General features: G+C 42.6%; 1 long non-coding RNA gene across 1 annotated transcript in view; it reads left to right on the top strand.

Moving 5' to 3' along the window:
- LOC309670329 overlaps positions 1 to 20,437 on the top strand; it is a 52,247-nt gene that overhangs the window by 18,917 nt on the left and 12,893 nt on the right. The window lies entirely within an intron of this gene.

The raw sequence follows: 20,437 nt of genomic DNA, 5'->3' as shown, positions 1-20,437 counted from the left end.
TTCTTTTGTAGCCCTACTCAGCTTTTTCAAAAATGTTAGCTCTGTTCATCACCCCTCAGAGCCATCAGTGGAAGTGGATCTGTTCTGGAGCAACTGGATGTTCGATGTTGGCAGTCAACTGATGCTGCTGCAGGGAGCAGAGTGTTTACTGAAGTTGATAGTTCCCTGTAAAACAAAGGTCCACTCGAGATGGCTGCCTTCACTACATCTGAAACAAATTTGTCTATAAATTTTATTTAGTTGGACTCCAGAATCTTCAGGAAAAGGCTCTGTTAACAGGCCTGTGTGGCATCTGGTATGTCTCTGGGTAGCCAGCATGGAAGCGATGGCCGCGAACAGTATTTCAGCGATTAAATACCATTCCTTGTCTAGTCCTCTAAGGTCATGACTCCAAAATGTATTAATGCCTATGATACCAGTTTCATGTACTGGTTTTGGTGTTGTTCCATGCTTCTGTGTATGGCTGCAAGGGATTTACTGAATGCTCCAGAGCAGTGGAGTCTGGCGTGCCACTACGTGAGCCTGTCAGAGGCAGGGAGACAGGGATTAGAGATTCTTATTTCCTGTAGCAGTTATTTTAGTGCAGAGCTGTACTATAAATTCTTCAATTTCTATTAGATTTTTATAAAAGATATAAATGCATTATTTTACCTCTAACTCGATCTTGCCCAGGGACTGTTTTGACCGTTTACTTCTCACTCAGGTGCTGGCTTTGAGCAAGCAGCGGGTGTCATTTCCTTCACATGATTGGAATCAAAAGCACAGGCTGCTCTTGCAGAGGTCCTCATCTGCTTCACTGCTCTACTCTGTTCCCTTCAGCAATATTGCGTCTCTGTGCAAGGATGCTGAAGCACCAATAGGAAGGATACGGGTTGAATGAAAGCACAGGATTCAGGAAAGGGAAACAGGAAATTAAAGTGTCCGTGAGGTTGAGGGAGAGGGCAGGAATCCTGTGCAAACTGGAGTTTGTTGTTTAATCTCTAGCTAATAGGTTTTGATTAATTTTGTCATTATTTTGAAGCTGAAGAGTTCTAGGAACAATCACTGACATAATTGTGGGGCTGGAAGGGTTTGGGAAGACGGATGGCAACGGGAGTGATGGAGAGAATGTTTTACAGATGTGTGGGAGCTGGGCAGCATTCAGTCTTTACCCGTTACCTTGGGTTACCATTTTAACTGCAGTACATTTCCTCTTTTTCAGACAAGTTACGTCTTGCTGAATTCCTATATAACCTTCCATAGCTGTACTTCCTACCATTGAGAAATGACTATTGATTAGTGTGTTCATGTTATTTGGATCCAAGTATCCAAAAAGTATTTCACCAAGCAAAGTGCAGAGGGCTGGGAGAATGTCCTCTGCTCTCCTGATATAGCAGTGAATTTGGGTGCCACTTGTGTGCCACAGAAGGACACAGTGCTCGTTTTTAATCCCAGGCTTCTTTGCAGAGTTTGGAGGAAGGCTGTGCTGCAGAAAGACAGACTTTCCTTCTCTGCTGTGTTCTTTCCCGACTTTGAGAATCTCTATTCAGACACCCATAGGAGAAGCTTTCATAAAGCAATCCTTTACAACACCAAAGCTTTGGCAGGATTTCCCCATGATCTGATGAACAGAGGTTGTGATACCTGAGAGCAAGTCCCGGAGGTGAACGCATCCTTCCAAATCTACTCTTGTGCTGGATTGGGATCCTGCCCCCTCCCCACAGCAGACTGAATGTCTGGTTCCATTCATCTCTTTCTGGTGTGAAATCCAGAGAGTACTCCCACCCTTCTTGCAATGCTGTGTGCCTGTAAAAGTTGGGTTGAGATTTTTGCACCCGTATATGTCTAAACAAGGATAATATGAGCCAGATTTCAATGTATGTCTGAGCAGTAAGTGCTCTGTGTTTGAAACAATGAGAGGCAAAGACAGAAATTCACTTTCTCTACTGCTGTGGAAAAAAAAAGTTTGGTTTCCTTTTTAAAAAAAAAAACAAACCAAAGAAAAACACAAAACACAAAACCTCTAGGATGTATTTTTAGCTTTAACGACATGCAAGAAGTTTGAATTGAAAAATTCACAGACATGAGAGTTACATGAGGGGCAAAGAGGAGAACACAAAGGGCTTGGACGTCAGCTCCTTCAGACCCTGCTGTAGGGTGACCAGGTTAGACTTGTTCCATTTTCAGTTCTGGTTTTAAGGAAGAGCAGCCTCTTTTGTAGGAAATAATTTCAGTGAAAGGCCAGTTTTCCTTAGCAGCTGGAGAGGAATAGCTACAAAGCAATCACGAGGCCTGTAAAGCCAGGGTATGCACTTTATGATAAAGTGCTACAATAATACAGTAAGAGCAGCTGTGAAACGCACTGGTGTTTCCAGTCACTTTGGAGTGCAAGAACTGCTGTGCAGCTGAAGCATCTCCACAAAATACTTTATTTTTTCATGAAGAAAAATGAAAATGCATGCTATGAATCCTAATGTAATTGAAATAACTGGGGAAAGCTGTGTAAGAGTGTTACCTGGACACTTGTTCATAGCATCTTTTCATCTATGTTAGATTCTTTTGTGTGAGGCTCCCAAGATGTTGATTCCTTTCTTGTATAATAAAGCTGCTCTTTGCAGCTTGGCATTATGGTCTTGTTGTAGTGCAGATACTGCAAAAATGACCCCAGACGTATATATCTGTGTTGAGCAGACAGCAAGTGGGAAAACATGAAATGATTGTGATAACGTCATTATGTAAAACCAGCATTACCCTTCCCTGCAGTCTGCAGAGTGTGCCTTGGTGTCTCAGCTTGTCAGCTGCGTCACTCATGTGTGGGTGGTAAAGATCTGTGAAAATGGCTTAAAATCCCAATTTAAATCATGAAGGATGTCTGGCTTGGGCAGAACAATGAAAAAGGGCAAATTGCTTGGAAAGCCGTGCCGAGGCCATCCTGTGCCAGCCTGCCAGGATATTTCTTTCACGGCACGGGGCTGTGTGGGTCACCCAGGTTAGCTTGGGCGTTTGGGGAAGTAGTATATCTGCATCTGTCTGAAATGCAGCTATACCTAAGGCAAAGAACCCAGGTAACAATGCTGCAGAGCTTCCAGTAAACCCTGACTTCATGCATTTAATCAGATGCAGGAGCATATCACCTCCAGTCCATCTGTGAGCAGTGTTTGTAGTTTGGAGGGTGATTTGATACTCTGGTGATACAATGCATAAATAGGAAATGTCACTCCACAAGTCTCTTTAAAAACTCTTGTTTCCATGTTTGTTCTTTTAAATATGCTGATTTGCTGGCAGCGGCTTTCAGTTCTGCTTGATTTTCTCAAGTGTATGCCTCTGTGGATGCGTGTTTCACCCACCCTGCACCCAGTTTCGCTGCTTACACTGAGAATCATAGAATCATTTAGGTTGGAAAGGACCTTGAGGATCATTGAGTCCAACCGTAACCGTTAGCCTAGCACTGCCAAGTCCACCACTAAACCATGTCCCTCAGCACCATGTCTATCCATCTTTTAATTGCCTCCAGACATGGTGACTCAACTGCTTCCCTGGGCAGCCTGTTCCAATGCTTGACAACCCTTTCGGTGAAGAAATTTTTCCTAATAACCATCCTAAATCTCCCCTGGTGCAACTCGAGGCCGTTTCCTCTTGTCCTATTGCTTGTTACTTGGGAGAAGAGACCGACTGCCCCCTTGCTACACCCTCCTTTTGGGTAGCTGTAGAAGCTTTGCCTTCTGGTGCCATCCACAGAAAGACCACGGTTTGCATCATGCCACATGTTGGAGCATGTTTGTACATGAGTTTTCCTCCCACTCTGATGGTGCTTTTATGTAATTCTTCATAGTTACTGCTGAAATAGCAAACAGCCCCCTGGAGTTGCATAAATAAATAATCAGAGAATATTCTTTTATTACCAGTTTACAGGGATAGCTTATGTAAGCAATGTGTGCCAGAGCACCCGTATCTCTTGAGTGTGTCTGAATGTTGCTGAGATAAGGTATATGAGCCTCTATGAAGCACCTGCATGGCCTAAGCAGTGAATTTGTACAGTAAGGAAGGATGTTTCTTCATTACTCTATTAGCAAGCTTTTTACTCTTTTTTTTTTTTTTCCTGCTCTGTTTCTAAAAGTAGGGGGTTTGCCTTGTAATTTGTCAGATTCACCTGTCCTGTTACACAAAACACCTTGGAGGACCCTCAGAGGTATAAATTCTCAGTATGAAGTTCAGCCTCTTCTGGGCATCTGTTACACCAGTGATCATTTATGCACAGCCTGACTTTCTCCTTTTCACCGAGAGACTTTCACTACACATATCTCTCTATCATTCAAACCTTTTCTCAGACATATAGCGTGACTATGTGCTAGAAAAATGATCTTGAGTTTATTGGACCCAAAAGGCTCTGCGCTGACACTTGTCATTGAAGTGCAGCAGGAAAAAATAAGATGCATCTGCCCTGATTGCCATGGTCTCTTATTGCTTCTGAATTTATTCCCTGACTTTGAAGCTTCTTTGAAGCTTCTGTGAATTGGCAGCAGAAAAACATGTCTCAGGGAACCCTCTGTGGCTGGTGGCAGGGAGGAGGAGGAAAAAAGGGATGCTGGTGCTGTTGAAAGGAGAAGCTGTATTCCTTGCTGTGCTCCCGGGACTCTGCTTAGTGCAGAGGCCAGACTTATGCTGTGAGAGGGTGCAACTTGTTCCTACCCAATTCTGCCATGGCAAATTTGGAATAAGAGCTGAGCAGGAGGCTGTGGGCAGGGATGGGCTGGTTCCTGTGCCTGAGTAGAACTTACGGTGGATCCAGTGCCTGGAGCGTTACAGGGGATGCTCTGTAGCTGTGTGATAAGGTAGGACATAGTGCTACTGCCTTGACAGCCATTACCATTTTCTGACTGGAGGTCCATGCTCTCTGCAATGTCATTTTGGAGTTTTTTCCCAGTTTTCTCTGTAGTTATTTAGTCCCTGCCCTTGCATTCACATGCTGCTCTCAATGTCTCCTTGCTTCCCCTCTGTAACGTTTGACTTGCACCACACCACATGGATTCGGTCCAGATGAAATATTCCCAGAGCATTCCAGCTCAGGCACCTATCACAAAAATAAGTGACGTAAGTGGGGGATCTGGCAGTGGGTTTAAACTAGTTCTTTGTGTGTCTTAGTTCAGGCTTCGATTTTTTTGCCTGGTTTACTTTGCTGAGCTCATTGGTGTGCAACTGATGAGGCTGCAGCATAAAAGCACAAAAAATAGTGACTCATAACCCTTTAGTAGCAGACTGTGAGTATAAAATATAGCACACTTTCATCATCCACAATATTTTTTTAAACAAAACAACATAGGCCAGTGATTCAGCAGCAGTGTGGGTTATAGTACATGAAGTTTTACCCTGGAGCCCTCCTGCGTCTGATTTCTTCCTTCATTTCATGACTTTAACCACCCCACACCCCTTTCCTTCTTGGTGTTGCATGCTGTGGATTTCATAGCAGCTGAGCCCCTTGGCTGGTTTACGCGTGCGCATATATATATTCCTATAAAATCTCCTCCACAGGCAGATGGAATGCTGTCAGGCTGAGCAGTGCTTCTGTGTTTACAGCGAGCCTCCACACTAAGGTTATATGTGAAGGGTAGCAGGCAGCTGGTTATTTATTGCCGTAATAAGCACTGGCAAGAAAATGACAATATTTTGTGCTATGTGCTGCTTGCTGTTCTTTTCAGCACAGAATCACAGAATCACAGAATTTTCAGAGTTGGAAGGGACCTCTAGAGATCATCTATTCCAACTCCCCTGCTAAAGCAGGATTGCCTAGAGCACATTACTCAGGACTGCATCCAGGCGGGTCTTGAAAATCTCCAGAGAAGGGGACTCCACAACCTCCCTGGGCAGCCTGTTCCAGTGCTCTGTCACCCTCACCGTAAAGAAGCTTTTCCATGTATTTGAACAGAACTTCCTGTGTTCTAACTTGTGCCCATTACCCCTCGTCCTGTCACTTGGAACCATTGAAAAGAGCCTGGCTCCATCCTCCTTCAACCCACCCTTTAGATACTTGTACGCCATAATAAGGCCTCCCCTCAGCCTTCTCTTCTCCAGGCTAAAGTCTCAGCTCTCTCAGCCTTTCCTCATAAGGGAGATGCTCCAATCCCTTAATCATCACGTTGAGAGATTTCTAGCTGTGCTCTGTGTTGACTTCTGGGTAGAGGTGGAAGCAAGTGGCTGCTTGAGTTTTGCAAGGTGACTGTATTTTATAAGGATAGTGCTGCCTGTGTTGTAGTGATGATCTTATTCCAGAAGTTATTTGGGTTGGTCAAGAAAGCAAGCCCTTTGCATTCTCACCCTCTATAAATGCCCACAGACTATTTTATACATCTCTAAGTAATAATATGATGCATGTTAGTAGTAAAGGAGGTCCCAGCTTTCTACAGGCTGTGATGCCTGACAGGAGAAGGTGGTATTTTTTAAAATCTGAAAAGGTGAGAAAAAAAGAACCAGAAAAGAGTAAGCATGGGAAAGCAGACAGGTACACTACAATGTCTTCTAGATGAGTGGGGGCTTTAGTAATTCCATAGTGGTCTGTTTTATGCGCGTACTTCTATCTCGAAGAATTATACAAAACTTGTTTGTTGGTTTTTTTTAATGAAAGTTAAATCCAGAAAATAACGATCTAGAGAGGAATCTGAATGTTGTTTCTGCATGTATTAGAAGACAAGGAAAAGGAAAGGTAATAGAATCAAAATCAAGCACTTCCTTACACAGCAGGTAATTGGGTTATAAAACTCAGTGCTACAGGAAATTATTGAGGCTAAGAGCTTAGCCATGTTAACAAAGGAGATTATACACTGATTTGCATAATAAGAACAATCAATACTTCTTGGTGACACAAATGTTGCTGAGATATTGGATACATAGGGTGGTGTTTCAAGGCTTGTACTAATTGCTGCCTAATTTCAAGTGTCAGACCACACCTACATATCCCCAGTACCACATTTCTCTGTTGCTACCTAGAACAGACTGCAACTGGAGGGGACATACTAGACTAGATTGTACTTCTGATCTGATCCTGCCTGGCACCTCACCTTCAGAAAAAATAAAGAGATATTTCCATTCTGCAGACAGCAAAGCTGATACCAGTGCTTTAATGCGTACAGCTCTTGCCTTTATAGTCTGTACCTCTTAAGTACTGTTCCTTGAAAATAAATCCTTGGATAACCTGCCCAAAAGCCAAAGCAGGAGGGGGTTGTTGGAATAGAGAAGCAGGTCATGCAGAGTTGGAGGAGGGGACAAACTTTTTTTTTGGTCCACAGCTCAGGTTGTATTTGTGCCCAAGTAAATTTTACAGTGGTATTTTACTTTTTGTTAATGGATAACCCTCAGATAGCATACATCAAAAATATGGTAACTTGTACAGACCTAAGGATGAAAGCAAGACCCTTAATATGCTCACCTGGCGCCTGGCCCAAGTCCTTCTGTACTGTTCATAATACAAATGTATTCTGAATTTAATGATTTAAGCAGTTATGCTCTATAAAGATTGCAGAGAAATATATAATCTTTACTCCTGGTCATAGCGAGGCACAAGTGGGATCTATTTCGTGAGATCTTGTAATTCAGTAACAATTTCTTGAAGGGATGAACTTTCTGTTGAAGTGCTGAATTGAAGCAGAACCTGATTTACAGAGCTACCATCTGCAATCCCTGCTGAATTTAACATTGCTCTACATTACTTCTTCTCTGGATGTCTAATGAGGTTATTCCTAGGTTAATTTTTCTCCTGATGCAGTTTTAATTAAAATATAATGAAGGCAACAGTAGATGCAAAATAAAATAACTTGAGAAAATCCATTTCATGTTGCACCAGTGCTTTGTGGTAGGATGTTTGTTATTGCTGCTAATTATTATTTTATATGAGGCACTTGTCTAATAGCATGTGTGCCCGTGTGAATCATCTGCAGAGCCTGTGGCAGCATTCCAGAAGTGAAGTTAGCTCCAGTGGCTGAGTCACCAAGTTTTGCCAGTGGGTTTCATTCCTGTGTTAGATTGAATGTGAGGAAATATTAATATTCTTCGGCCCAGCAGTCTTGGAATATAAAGGGAAATATTTTTGCATTGTTAAGAAATCATGTATTGCTGTTAGCTCTCAACAGCCTGCTGATAAGGAGCTAGTAGTTTACTCCTGGTGAGGATCTAGCTCTAGAAACAAAATGCTGGTTTTGCCCGTGTTCTTCCCAGACGCATGCACAAAATATTCAGTCACTCAAATTCTTCATAACTTCTCTTGTATTAACAATAGCTGGCAATGACGTATTTGTAGATGAACCTTCTGATTCAGTTATGGGTTAGTCAACTGCTGTCTCTACAACATGCTGAAGAGCTGGTCGTCGAATGAGGTGATATAAAACCTAATTGTATCTTTCAGGCAATGATCCACCTTTAAAAAGTGCATGTGGATGGTTTTAATGCTTCAGACTAGGAACCTGCTTTGTTACATCCTTAGTTTGCCAAAATCTCCCTCCCTTGTAGCACTGAACAAAACCCCTGTCTTGTTTCTAGAAGACAATGTCTAACTGTGTTTGTGCTGAAGTGTTGCAGTCTGTTCTTTCTGGGATCATAGCAGCAGTCTCCCCATTCTTAGTTGTCCTGTTAAGAAAACAAACAACAAGACCAGTCTAGCCGTTTCTTAAGAGTAAGATGATTTCAGAAGGAAATCCACTTAAAAGGATCTGGCAGGAGTCTCCGCTGCCAGTTCACCTTTTCACAGCTGTGCACTAAATCAGAACTTGCCTTTCCAAACTGGTACGAAATGATGTGTAGTGGTCAAACTTAGCCAAATTCTCTGTGCAGCTAAGCCATGGAAAGGAATGCAGTATTACAGAGCTGTACTGCTGCGAGTAGGGCAAATTTGGCTTCCTTAGAAATATTACAATTCTGTGTGCCTCAAGATCCTGCTCATCTTGGAGGAGATACCAGGGAAATAGCAGAACAGTCAGCTGGCCAAATTTGAGAGGAGATGGGAAGCTTGGTTTGGTTCAGCAGCTTCGGTGAAGGGATTTACTCTGAATCTTCCAAGGTTTTTTGAAGTCCTGCCAGGCAATAGCTGGGCCCTCCCTTTCTCCTCACCTCTCAAACAGACTTCCATAGCTTTTCTCAGCCAGCAACCTATTGGCTTGTTGCAGGAATCTGGTTCCCTCCCTTGATTATTGCATGAGAAAGTAATCAGGCTTCACTGCTGTTTTGGAAGCTGTTACATCTGATAACGCGCCTGGGGTTTTCCTTTAGCAAAACGCTGTTTACTGATAATTTGCAAACAGTTGCTTCTGCTCCTCTCTGAGGAACCAATGTGTTCCTGTGGATTTTATTTCTCTTCTGGACACCATAGTACCCCTAATTGCTCTTGCTTTAGTGACTAATGAATAAGCATCAGAGATGGCCTGTTGCTTGAAGCTTAGATGGAGAGTGTGGGTACGTATCTGACTATCCCTGTGCCTCGGCTCCGATATTGCGTTTCTACCTGTGATGAAAGAAGGGAGCAAGCGGTGAAGCAGAAGCAGAGCCCATCTTCTTTGGGGCTGTGGGGACCAGATGAGCACTCGAGCTTTTGGTGAACACTGGAGGCACCCTGCTGCTCTGCTTGGACAGGTTGCTGCCACATACGGTACCTGCCAGGCTTTCCCTCTCTGTGCCTTTCCTGCCTGCACAAGGAGGAGTAATACTGTGAGAATAAACACTGCAGGGACTATAAAGTGCGTGTCATTTGGAATATGAAGATATCAACTATTAGGACAATGCTCTAGATGCTCAACTGCCTAGAAGGCTTTACTTGGAGTCCAGTTATTGTGCAATAACGCACCTGGAAGGGCGTATTGCCCTTACCTGGGGCAGGCTTCAGCAAGCTGTTACTTTGCTAGTAAGGAGAGGAACCACAGTGGGAAAGGAGATGGTGTGCCAAGTAGCACACTTTGGTCTCTGCTTCCTCTTCTCATGGTTGGACCATGACCATGGCTCTGTGTGCTGCTCAGTCTAGCCAAGTAGGTTGTCAACGTTACCACATGTTGTTGCAAAACATAACTAATTAGGCAAGAACTAAGCTACTTAACAGAACTTAAATGGTATCTAGAACTACGGCAGGTTGGTGATAACTTACTAGAATTTTAATATAATTGTCCCTGCCTCTTCTTGCTGGTGTTAGTAACCTGGAGAATATGTTAATGTTCTCGGTTCTGTGTCTGTTAGAATATCATCTGTGTGGCTGTGTTGATTTAGAATAATAAAATTGCTGAGGTTGGAAGGGACCTTTAAGATCATCAAGTCCAACCATTAACCTACCCTGACAAAAACCACTTCTAAACCATGCCCCTAAGTACCACATCTACCCTTTTTTTAAACACCTCCAGGGATGGCGAATCCACCACCTCCCTGGGCAGCCTATTCCAATGTTTAATAACCCTTTCAGTGAAAAAATGTTTCCTAATATCCAATCTAAACCTCCCCTGACACAACTTAAACCCATTTACTCTTGTCCTATCACTTGTCACCAGGGAGAAGAGGTCAGCCCCCACCTCTCTACAACCTCCTTTCAGGTACTTGTAGAGGGTGATAAGGTCTCCCCTCAGCCTCCTCTTCTCCAGGCTAAACAACCCCAGTTCCCTCAGTTGTTCCTCATAAGATTTGTCCTCCAAACCCCTCACCAGCTTTGTAGCCCTTCTCTGGACATGCTCCAATGCCTCAATGTCCTTCTTGTAGTGAGGGGCCCAAAACTGAACGCAGTACTCGAGGTGGGGCCTCACCAGTGCCGAGTACAGGGGGGTGATCACTTCCCTAGTCCTGCTCATCACACTATTCCTGATACAGGCCAGGATACTGTTGGCCTTCTTGGCCACCGGGGCACACTGCCGGCTCATATTCAGCCGTCTGTCCACCAACACCCTTAGGTCCTTTTCTGCCAGGCAGCTTTCGAGCCACTCCGCCCCAATCCTGTAGTGCTGCATGGGGTTGTTGTGACCCAAGTGCAGGACCCAGCACTTGGCCTTGTTGAACCTCATACCATTGGCCTCAGCCCATCAGTCCAGTCTGTCGAGATCCCTCTGCAGAGCCAACCTACCCTCAAGCAGATCAACACGCCCACCTAGTTTAGTGTCATCTGCGAAATTACTGAGGGTGCATTCGATCCCCTCATCCAGATCATTGATAAAGATATTAAAGAGAACCAGCCCCAGCACCGAGCCCTGGGGGACACCACTTGTGACCAAACACCAACTGCATTCAACTACATTCACCACCACTCTCTGGGCACGGCCATCCAGCCAGTTTTTTACCCAGCAAAGAGTACACCTGTCCAGGCCATGAGCAGCCAGTTTCTCCAGGCGAATGCTGTGGGAAACAGTGTCAAAAGCTTTGCAAAAATCCAGGTAGATAACATCCACAGCTTTTCTCTCATCCACTAAGTGGTCACCTTATCATAGAAGGAGATCAGGTTTGTCAGGCATGACCTGCCTTTCACAAACCCATGCTGACTCTTGCTTTGTCCTTTTCTATAACACTTTGCCCCAAACCACCTTTGTTTTCCTCTGGGAGTGTTTGCGGGAACAGCTCTGGTTTCATTAACATTCATATGAATATTCCCTAAAGCTCAACGTGGTCTCTGAAAAATATTGCTGTCTCAAATGTGCATTGATGCACGTTAAGTCCTGCTTAAAGGCAAAAAACCTAAGACAAAGGAGGTGCAATAAACCATCTGTTGTACCTCAGCTATACCTCGATACAAAGAGCACTCTTGGGGCTGGATGACATACAGCATATGACAATTTGCAGTGCGTGCGCGTCCAAAGGAGAGCACGCAAGTGAGTACTCATTGCTTCATTTTGTATGGTGTCTTAGGCTGTGGATGCCTTCTGAAATCATACTGTGCGGTGCCTATTAGAGAGGCATCCATTCACATGGGTGGTACAGTTCATTCTGGGGATTAATTTGAATAAATAAAACCCACTGCGCTTTTCCTATGTCTGTGGAGCTCCAGGCACTAAATGCAGGGCAGAGGGGTGCTGGTGGAGGGGCAGGGGTATAGGTGCTTGGATAAGAGCTCAGGCCTCGCCTGGGAGATGACTGGCTTTCTCAGAAGCAGCCGTTAACTCAGTTAGTTGGTGGTCACACACAGCTAATGCTTGTGTTTGTCAGAAACCAATGTGCCCTGCCCTGCCTTGAGCCTTGGACCTTTAAAACAATGGTGAGGGCAAATAGGTTTGAAAAGTACTTCAGATTTTTGCACAGGTTGTTTGACAGGTGTTATATTGGTAATATTGATAAGCTGTTGGCCTGAGGCAGGAGAAAGGGGGATGCAGTTTTTTTCCTGTCTACTGATTAAATAGCCCTTTGCCTTAAATTTAGTTGAACTCCTCATGACTGTATCAAGAATGAATGGGGACATATTTGGCTAAAAGTATCTTTGAGAAAGCTGTCCAAAGAAGGATTCCTCTGCTGTTCTGGGGACTCCAGTTGTAATTCTGTCTGCCAAGGCTTTTTTTTCTTCATAGTCGACTCTTGTGCTGACGCTATGACTAGTTCCTTGGCTGAGAGCTGGAGTGCTGCCCACACCTTGGGGGCTCTGAGTTGCTTGTGGGTATGCCCAGTAACAAAGCCAGCCAGATAACCCTGAGCTGGTCTAACAGTCCATCATAAAACACATCAGAAGAAGCCCCCAGCCCAGTCCCACCGCTAAGGTGGCCAGTGTGGAAGCACTGCAAAGTCTAGTGGCTGCTGGGGAAAGACTGGAGAGCCAGGTTAGGATGGGCTAGAGTAGTGCCATGAATGTCTGCACTGATCCACACCTACAGTGGGATGATATTGCACTTTTCTCCTCCCCTGCTACTCCTGAGCATGCAGAGAATAGGATATCAGTGGTGCAGTCTGTAGTGATCTGGGAAACAGCACTGGGAAAGTTGGTATGAAGATGTTGGCATCTCTTGCTAAACACTTTTTCAAGTCTGTGGTTTTGTGGTATAACAGAACGTTGTTGCCTAGATGCTCTGCCCTTTGGGTAGTATTGCAGAATGAAACAGCGCATTAGCTGTAAGAGAGTATTTTATTAAAATATATCTTAGCTTGTTTCCAGGCAAAAAAATTCAAAAATACTCTCCCTTTCGTATGTGCTCAGTAATCTGTTCATCTATTTTCCATCATCTTTTTAATATTTTTACAAAACTGGGGAGTGTGGTTTGTTTGTTTGGGTTTTTTTAAAAGGAAATTAAATTCTGTTTTCAGCTAGGGAGCTTTCATTAGACTAAGTCTGTAGCATGTGTCTCTAGCATCAGGAGATCCTGATACTGGGCTGTAATTGAGTTTTGCATTCTGTTTGAGCAGAGTTCATCTCAAAACCTAAAATCTAACGGAAAAAATAATTTGTGCAGATAGTCTTCATAAAACAAAGGCAGATTAAATCTGGAGCTGTCACAGGATTGCTCTTACAGATGCATCTGCTGCAAAATAATTACCTCTCTTGAGCCCAGTAAGTTAATCAGTGTCTTTTGTTTGTGTCTGCAGTGAAAACAATTAAAAGCTCATCTCCTATTTTTTAGGTAAACTTACAGATTCTCTGATTTTTAAGGGTAATTAGATTATTTTGATGTGTATCACAGTCCAAAGTGTTCCTGTTGGACAGCTAGCTGTCTGTAATATAATTTACCTGTAGCCAGGATGTAATTTCTTTTCGATCACCTTTTTTTCCTTGGGCTGTTTTTTGCTAAAGAGTATAAAGTCCTTTTGTCTCCTTCCACATAAATTGCATTTTAAAAGCTGATGGCTTTTTGTACAAACATAAGAACTGCCATAATTTGCATTTATTTCAAATTTTCTTTACATTCATGTCCTGCAACATGTCGAAAAATTCTGTAATGTAGTTGAGAAAATAAACACTGCTGCTACCTTGGTTGTAATCTCTGAAAATCTGTGTTGGGAGTCTGTTCTCTCAAACACGGTGGGACACTTGTGCACTGTGTAAGTGTATGCAGGTAGAGGGGACCCCACTGAGACAGGCAGTGAATGTTAGAAAGCGGCTACTGACAGTGGTACCTAATTCCCAGGAGCACATCTGAAATTCCCAGTGGACTTCCACTGTGGGATATCCAATAGAGCTTTTCCTCAGTGTGATTTGCCAAGTCCATCAGTATGGCTCAGTATCATGCTGTTGTTTTTCCGAGGGGATAAATACCCCCGCTCCATGCTGAAATGACTTGTGCAGGGTGGACGGTGGCAGTCCTGGTAAGAGTGCTGCTTCCTTCATGGTCCAGAGCAACAAAACCTTCTTCCTCCCTAGGATCGCAGCTGCCAGGGCAGGCACAGACTTTGCTATGGTGAACATATTTTCTTCTCCAGAGGCTTCCCTGGAGCATGGACCAGTCGAGCATCACACCTCCAGTGCATGCACTATTTTAATCATGGGAACGATCATCACGCGGTTGACCGCAGTATGAACACTGCCACAAAAAGCGAGGCTTTGAAAGGAGGGCAGCATGGGCTGATGCCATCATTTCTGCTAAGCCTCTCTGCAAGGTGGCAATCAACTTTTGTCTCTCTCCCTGCTTTGCACAATCCGTGCTCCTCCAGGACAGACCACTCCTCTGCTGTCTTCAGATTGACTCTGTGCTCCCTGTAATGTCAGCATTGTGTTGATCAGGAGTAGATTTAAATAACTTTTCCTCTGCCTCCTTTTCTCCTCACAGCTTGGCAGGAGGATGAATAAGACTGCATTGTTGTGATGGAAGTTAAAAAAAAATAAAAGAAAAAAAGAAAAAAACCCTCAAGTTCTCTTAAACTCTACACTGCATGGCAGCGGTGGTGCAGATGTGTTTAAAAAGAGCAGGATCACACCCCATGATTAGCCTTGCATGCCTTCTTCAGGATGTCTTCACTTTGTTAGCTCTTTGTTCTCTGCTTGTGCTTCTACGTTGGCAGTAGATCACAAGTGCTGCTCTCACTAAAATGCACCTTTTGTCTCCACCTCTGTTTGAATACCTTAATCTCTGAATTATTTCAAGTCTGTGCTGCAGCAGACTGGCCTCTTATGTTTTTATTACAAAGAATGAGTGACAGTTGCTTAAGGGGGACCGGCACTAAGGGCACAACTGAGCCTCTGTGCAGACAGACAGATATTTGGTTTATTTTAATTCTCAGTGACCTTTATTTTATCCTGATTCAATTGCTCACTCAAAGGCGCCAGCCTTTTTTGTGCCCTTAATGCATTAAACATTTTTCCAGCTAAGAGAAGTGTCAGATCTCCTGTTGTCTTAACAGTCACGATTAACCTTCAGCAGTGAATGTGACCAAGAGGAAGTGGAAGAATGAAAGTGGAAAGTGGATTTGTTTGTGGAGTGGAGGAAATGAAGGACTCTACTGCTGTGATCGTAGAGGTTTTAAAACTTCAGAGCTGAGGATCCCTTGAATGTCAATTCTATTTTCTGACAGCTGTTCCTGACTTATTTAATTAATAGGAAATGCACCTACCCACTTTATTTGTAAGTTAATAATGTTTAAGTCCAAGATATTCTTGGATATGAGCACTTTCTGGTATGCTGTTATATCTGCAGATGTAAGACCTTCTTTAAGAGGCAGGAGTGTCTGTACACTCTGCAGAAGTGTCCTCCTTTAGGAGGGTACTGTGGCTTTGGGGATGGTTTATGAGAAAATGAAACTGATTAAGGAAGCAGGTTGTCAAGGTAGTGGAATACAAATTAATTACTTACATCCTCATGTTGTCCACATTTGATCTAAAAAAAAACTGTTAAGTAGCCTTTGAAGACCAATCCCAAAACTTGAGCTGAAAATGTTCACTGAAGTCTTTGTTTCAGAATTCCCTGCTTTATTTATAAATAACCAGATGTATTTACTACAATCACAGAATCCAATCTGTTTGAACTGTGTTTTCTTTAGGCCCCTTACAACAAAAGTCTTAATCTGATCATAAATTTTGGCACTTAAAAGAACTAAAAGAAAATTACTTGAATGTATGATCAGCTAAATTACCTGGAATGTTGAATCCCACCCAATCAACCAATCTCAAATAAGAAGCTAGAGACTTTAGCTTGTACTAGAATGCAGCTGGCAGGAATATCTCCAGTCTAGATGTGGGAAATTGAATAGTGGTAAACTTATGGTTTTATTTGAAAAATGGAGTCTACCTTCGCTGTTAAGGGTCTGTTTTGTATCATACATATATCACACATGTCCAGTTTTATCATTGGATAAAAATGTCCGATATTAAGGCATTCATTATGTTAAATATTTGCCTTTTCCTTTGACTAAGTGAATGGCTATATTAATCTTATTAATAATATTAATTATGTTTGTATTAATGTTTGCCAGGAGTGCTAATCAGTAGTGACCTGTCATTAATTTATTGACATTTTTAAAGGAGGAGGAAATGTTACTCCAAAATATGTGTAAACTTCCATTGTTTATAGCTGAAGTTGGCAGCTATTTTCATTGCTGGAATAAGCGAGTTTCACAGTTTGATCAAAATTGTCTTCAATTTTCTGTATTAATTTTAGCCACGTTATAAATCAACTACAAGTAGCAAAATCTGAAATGGTCCAGCAAAATTTGCACAGCTCTATCATGCCAAAGTTTTAGGTGGTCCTTTCTCCATCACTGAGAAGTGGTCCGGCGATTCAGTTTGTAAATGTGGGTCTGGAAAAGTTACCTGCTCCCAGACACTCCCTGAATGATTTCAGGGCCTGGATTGGTGCTGCTTACCTAAGAATTGTGAGCTCCATGGATTTGAAGCTATTTTGTTAATTAAACCAAGTTTTCAGACTTCTGTAACCTTTTTACCCCATGTTTCAGTGAGACATTCCACTTTGTAATGGCATTTTCACCTTGTCTAGTTAACTGTCGCCCAGAGTACTGAAAGTAAATAAATACCACCCTGCTGAGGTTTAATTTATATACAACTCTGCCTTCCAATTCAGTGTAGACTCACTCCAAAACATATTCTCTTTTCAGGTTATTTTTTCACATGGGCCAGCAAGCCTTTCTCAACTACTAGAGCAGTATTCACGAGCATGCTGTCCTTCCCCCTGCTCTTTGAAATGTACAGCCAAAAGCAAGACGCTGAGGTACCTTCACTCGTTGAGATCAGAGTCAAAAATCCCCCAACTTTGAGCAAGGCCACTGTACTGAAGGAATTTGTTGTTTCTTAAAGAATCCCCGTCACTACTGCAAGGATAGCTCTAGACCCATCTGATTTGGGATCCCTGGTGCAGAAAGCTGATTGCATGTCCAGAGAGCTGGGTTGGTTTTAGTTTGTATGTTGTTTTTAGGCACATAATTTTCATGCATTTAGCACCTGTGCTGCAGCCCCTGGTTATCTGGACTCAGAAACACTCTCCATTATCTGTTGATTGCCAGTTTGTTCAGCTTTGCTGATGTTCATTTTCATAATTTTTATTTCTTGTCTTTTTTTCCCCTCTGATATTGCTTTGGGGGAGGAGCAGTTGCATGTGGAGACCTGTGTTCTCATTCAGATGACAAAAGAGCAATGGGAGTTGCTAAATGCCCAAATGTCATTGGTTGCTTCACATTTGAAAAAAGAGCCAGGCAATTTTGAGAGTCTGATCAATAAGCTACAAATTCTGAACTTCCTGGTCTTTCCTGGGATCTAGTTGTCTATTTCTATAGTCTCTCTATCCCGTATTCAGAGAACAAATTCTAAACTAATGTGACCATCATTTATCTCACTACTCCATTGAAAGTCCTACAAATGCTCTCACAGCACCTTGAAAAATAGTTGGGGTAGTGTTCTTTACTATTTGTAAATGGTGCAAATATTTACACATGCAAATATCAGATGGATTACGAAAATCACGCATTACGGTGTTCATAGATCGCTGCAGTAAGTCCTAACTCTCCTACATTTTAAAAGGAGCTTTATCTTTTTCCCTACCTTGCTACTTGTGTGATTACTTTTGAATGAAGTAGGTATTTTCAGGTAGGCAATCTCATGGCCTAAGGTGGGTGAAAAATGTTTCCTTTAATATAGGAACATTTGAATTGCCCTAACTTGCTCTGGCTTATCCGTCCTTTTATTTGCCTTGTTTTGTAGGAATGAATTAATTTTTCTGTTTGCAAGTGTTTGTGAACATCACAAGATGTTTCAAGCTATGTGTGGTAATGCAAGATCTTAATATGTCTGGTAATGCAAGATCTGAATATCTCTTGCGTGGCTTAAAAACATCTGTGCCATAAAAGCATTGGTGAACAAACATGACATGGTTGCAGTAACTATCACTAACCACAGTTCGTCAGTAGTTGAAGGTGTTACTGAAAAACTGTCCAAGCAAGTGGCTCCCACACAGCACCAGGCTCTTGCCTGATAAAGTCTGGGCAGCCTCTCAGCAGATCTATCCCAGTGCAGAATTGCTGTGGGGTAATAATACAGGATGGGCAACGCACAGTTTTATTTTGTTTGTTTTTTAAACAGGATTTGGGCTCTCACTGACCTTCAGAGTTTAAATGTGCCTATCACTCTAGTTCAATAATCTTTCTACTCATTACTTGATTTCAAGTAATACTGCAGCAAAACAAGATGGCTGAAATGGTTATTCAGCCTGCTTTTTAAAGTGGCAGCCAAAATGCCACAGACTAGTGATGAACAAATACGTCCAAGTTATTAAACTTGTGTATCTTGCTTGCTTTTCATTGTATTCTGTTGAAAGTGCATTTTCTGTCTGTTGAAAATTTCTTTGATGACTGTGTGATATATCTGACTCTCTGATTTCTTCAATATGAGGGTGTTTCATTTATTAGCCTGTGGAAAGCTGATAGGTGCAGATTGGTATCTTGGTTCCATTCTTATTTTTGAGTCTGTTTTTTCATTTTTGATCAATATCTGATGCACAAGCTTCCTCTGACAATGCAGAAAACATCAGCCCCAAGCCATGTGACTCCACACCCCGCATGGTGGGGCTGGGGAGAACAGAGCTGTAGGTCTGCTCTGTGTGTGCCAAGGCACGCTGGGCTGGCTGCATCTCCGCACAGCCTGTTCAATGTGCGCAGCCGTATCAGGCCTGCAGGGAGACTGGGAAAATGCCTCACTCTACCTTCAAATCTTCACCAGCATTTCAGTAGATTTCTTTACCTTTGTACCTGCTATTAACCTGTACTTTTTAAGATTAATTCTTGGTGGGTTTTGTTGTTTTTTCTCACTCCTTCTAAAAGAAGTACAAGCCTTTCTGTGCTTGTCTGACATGCAGCATATTTTCAGGAGCATGACAACAGTCAAGAAGTGTGGTTTTAAAATCATCTTATTGTAAGTAAATTCAGGAAACCACCGCTGCAAAGCATTTCTCCATTGTTCTTAGTGAAAGAACTCCTCCTGACTGGAGGTAAAGAGCGTTGGTATGAAGAGGGACAGACTGCACACATTCAGCTGTTTCCGTCATATTAGAGAGAATCAGTCCATCTGTAAGCATTTTTCGTGGTATTCCCACACTCCAGCTTTTCACCTTATACAAAAATGAAAGATCAGGATTGTAAAATCTGAGAACCAAAAGGTACCTCTTGTTTTTCTGTTGCCCAACTTGTAGTGATCTGCTGCTGAGGAATTAGTAAAGTTAAAGCTTAGGTGGCATTGTCTTCAAAAGAGCTAAAATCTCTGTGGCTTCTTATAAAGGGCATCTGTGCATTCAGCACTTCTGAAAATCAATCCACTGATTTGGGATCCGAACCTAAATAACAAGTTGGTAGAAAGTTGAGCAAACTCACATGGATGCATTTGACTAAGAGACATACAGGTGTGCAGGTTGGAGGGGGTAAAGAATTGGGAGGAAGTTATATTTAAGTCAGCCTTCACCTTCATCTGCCTTATTTGACTCAGTCTTCAACCTCCACAGTTTTTAGAGCATTTTCTCTTCCCCACAGCAGCTGTTTTACAGTAGATGCCCTGTGGTACCCTGGCATCAATTCCATGTCAGGATTCAGGCCTTCAACTGCAGAGCCTCCCATGAAGATGGCTAACGGTAGTATTATAGGTCATAACTCTCTTGCTCTCAAAAATATTAACAAGTTTTATCATTTTACCTACAATTCAAGAAGGGTGCTTAAAACATACCGTGCTTTGCAGTATTTTCTTCATCTAGAAACTGCCTTTCTGCCTATGATTCTCATGTCACTTGTGTCCCCAGCTCTGCATAAGTGGTTGGAAGGAGAGCTGAAATGCATGTGAATCTCTGCAACATAAATTGTATGTATGTTTGTGGGTGCTAACGTTGTAATGAATTGGGCTTTCAAGTGCTATAATGGCAAGGAAAGGCAGAGTACACTGAACAATGCCCCTCCCCCCTTTTCCAAGTCTACACAAGCTGTAAATAAAGCAAATCTTTTGCTAAATTTTATATAATATTTTGGTCTTCTAGTCTGTTCTTATTAAAGAAATGACAAGCTCTTCCTTTTCTATTTTAGCTGTATGAGTAGCATCATATCCTTGTTTTTCCTGGCA

Source organism: Vanellus vanellus (genome assembly GCF_965231255.1).
Source record: "Vanellus vanellus genome assembly, chromosome: 3".
In the NCBI taxonomy this organism is placed as follows: Eukaryota; Metazoa; Chordata; class Aves; order Charadriiformes; family Charadriidae; genus Vanellus; species Vanellus vanellus.
This window is presented reverse-complemented; position numbering and strand designations above follow the sequence as displayed.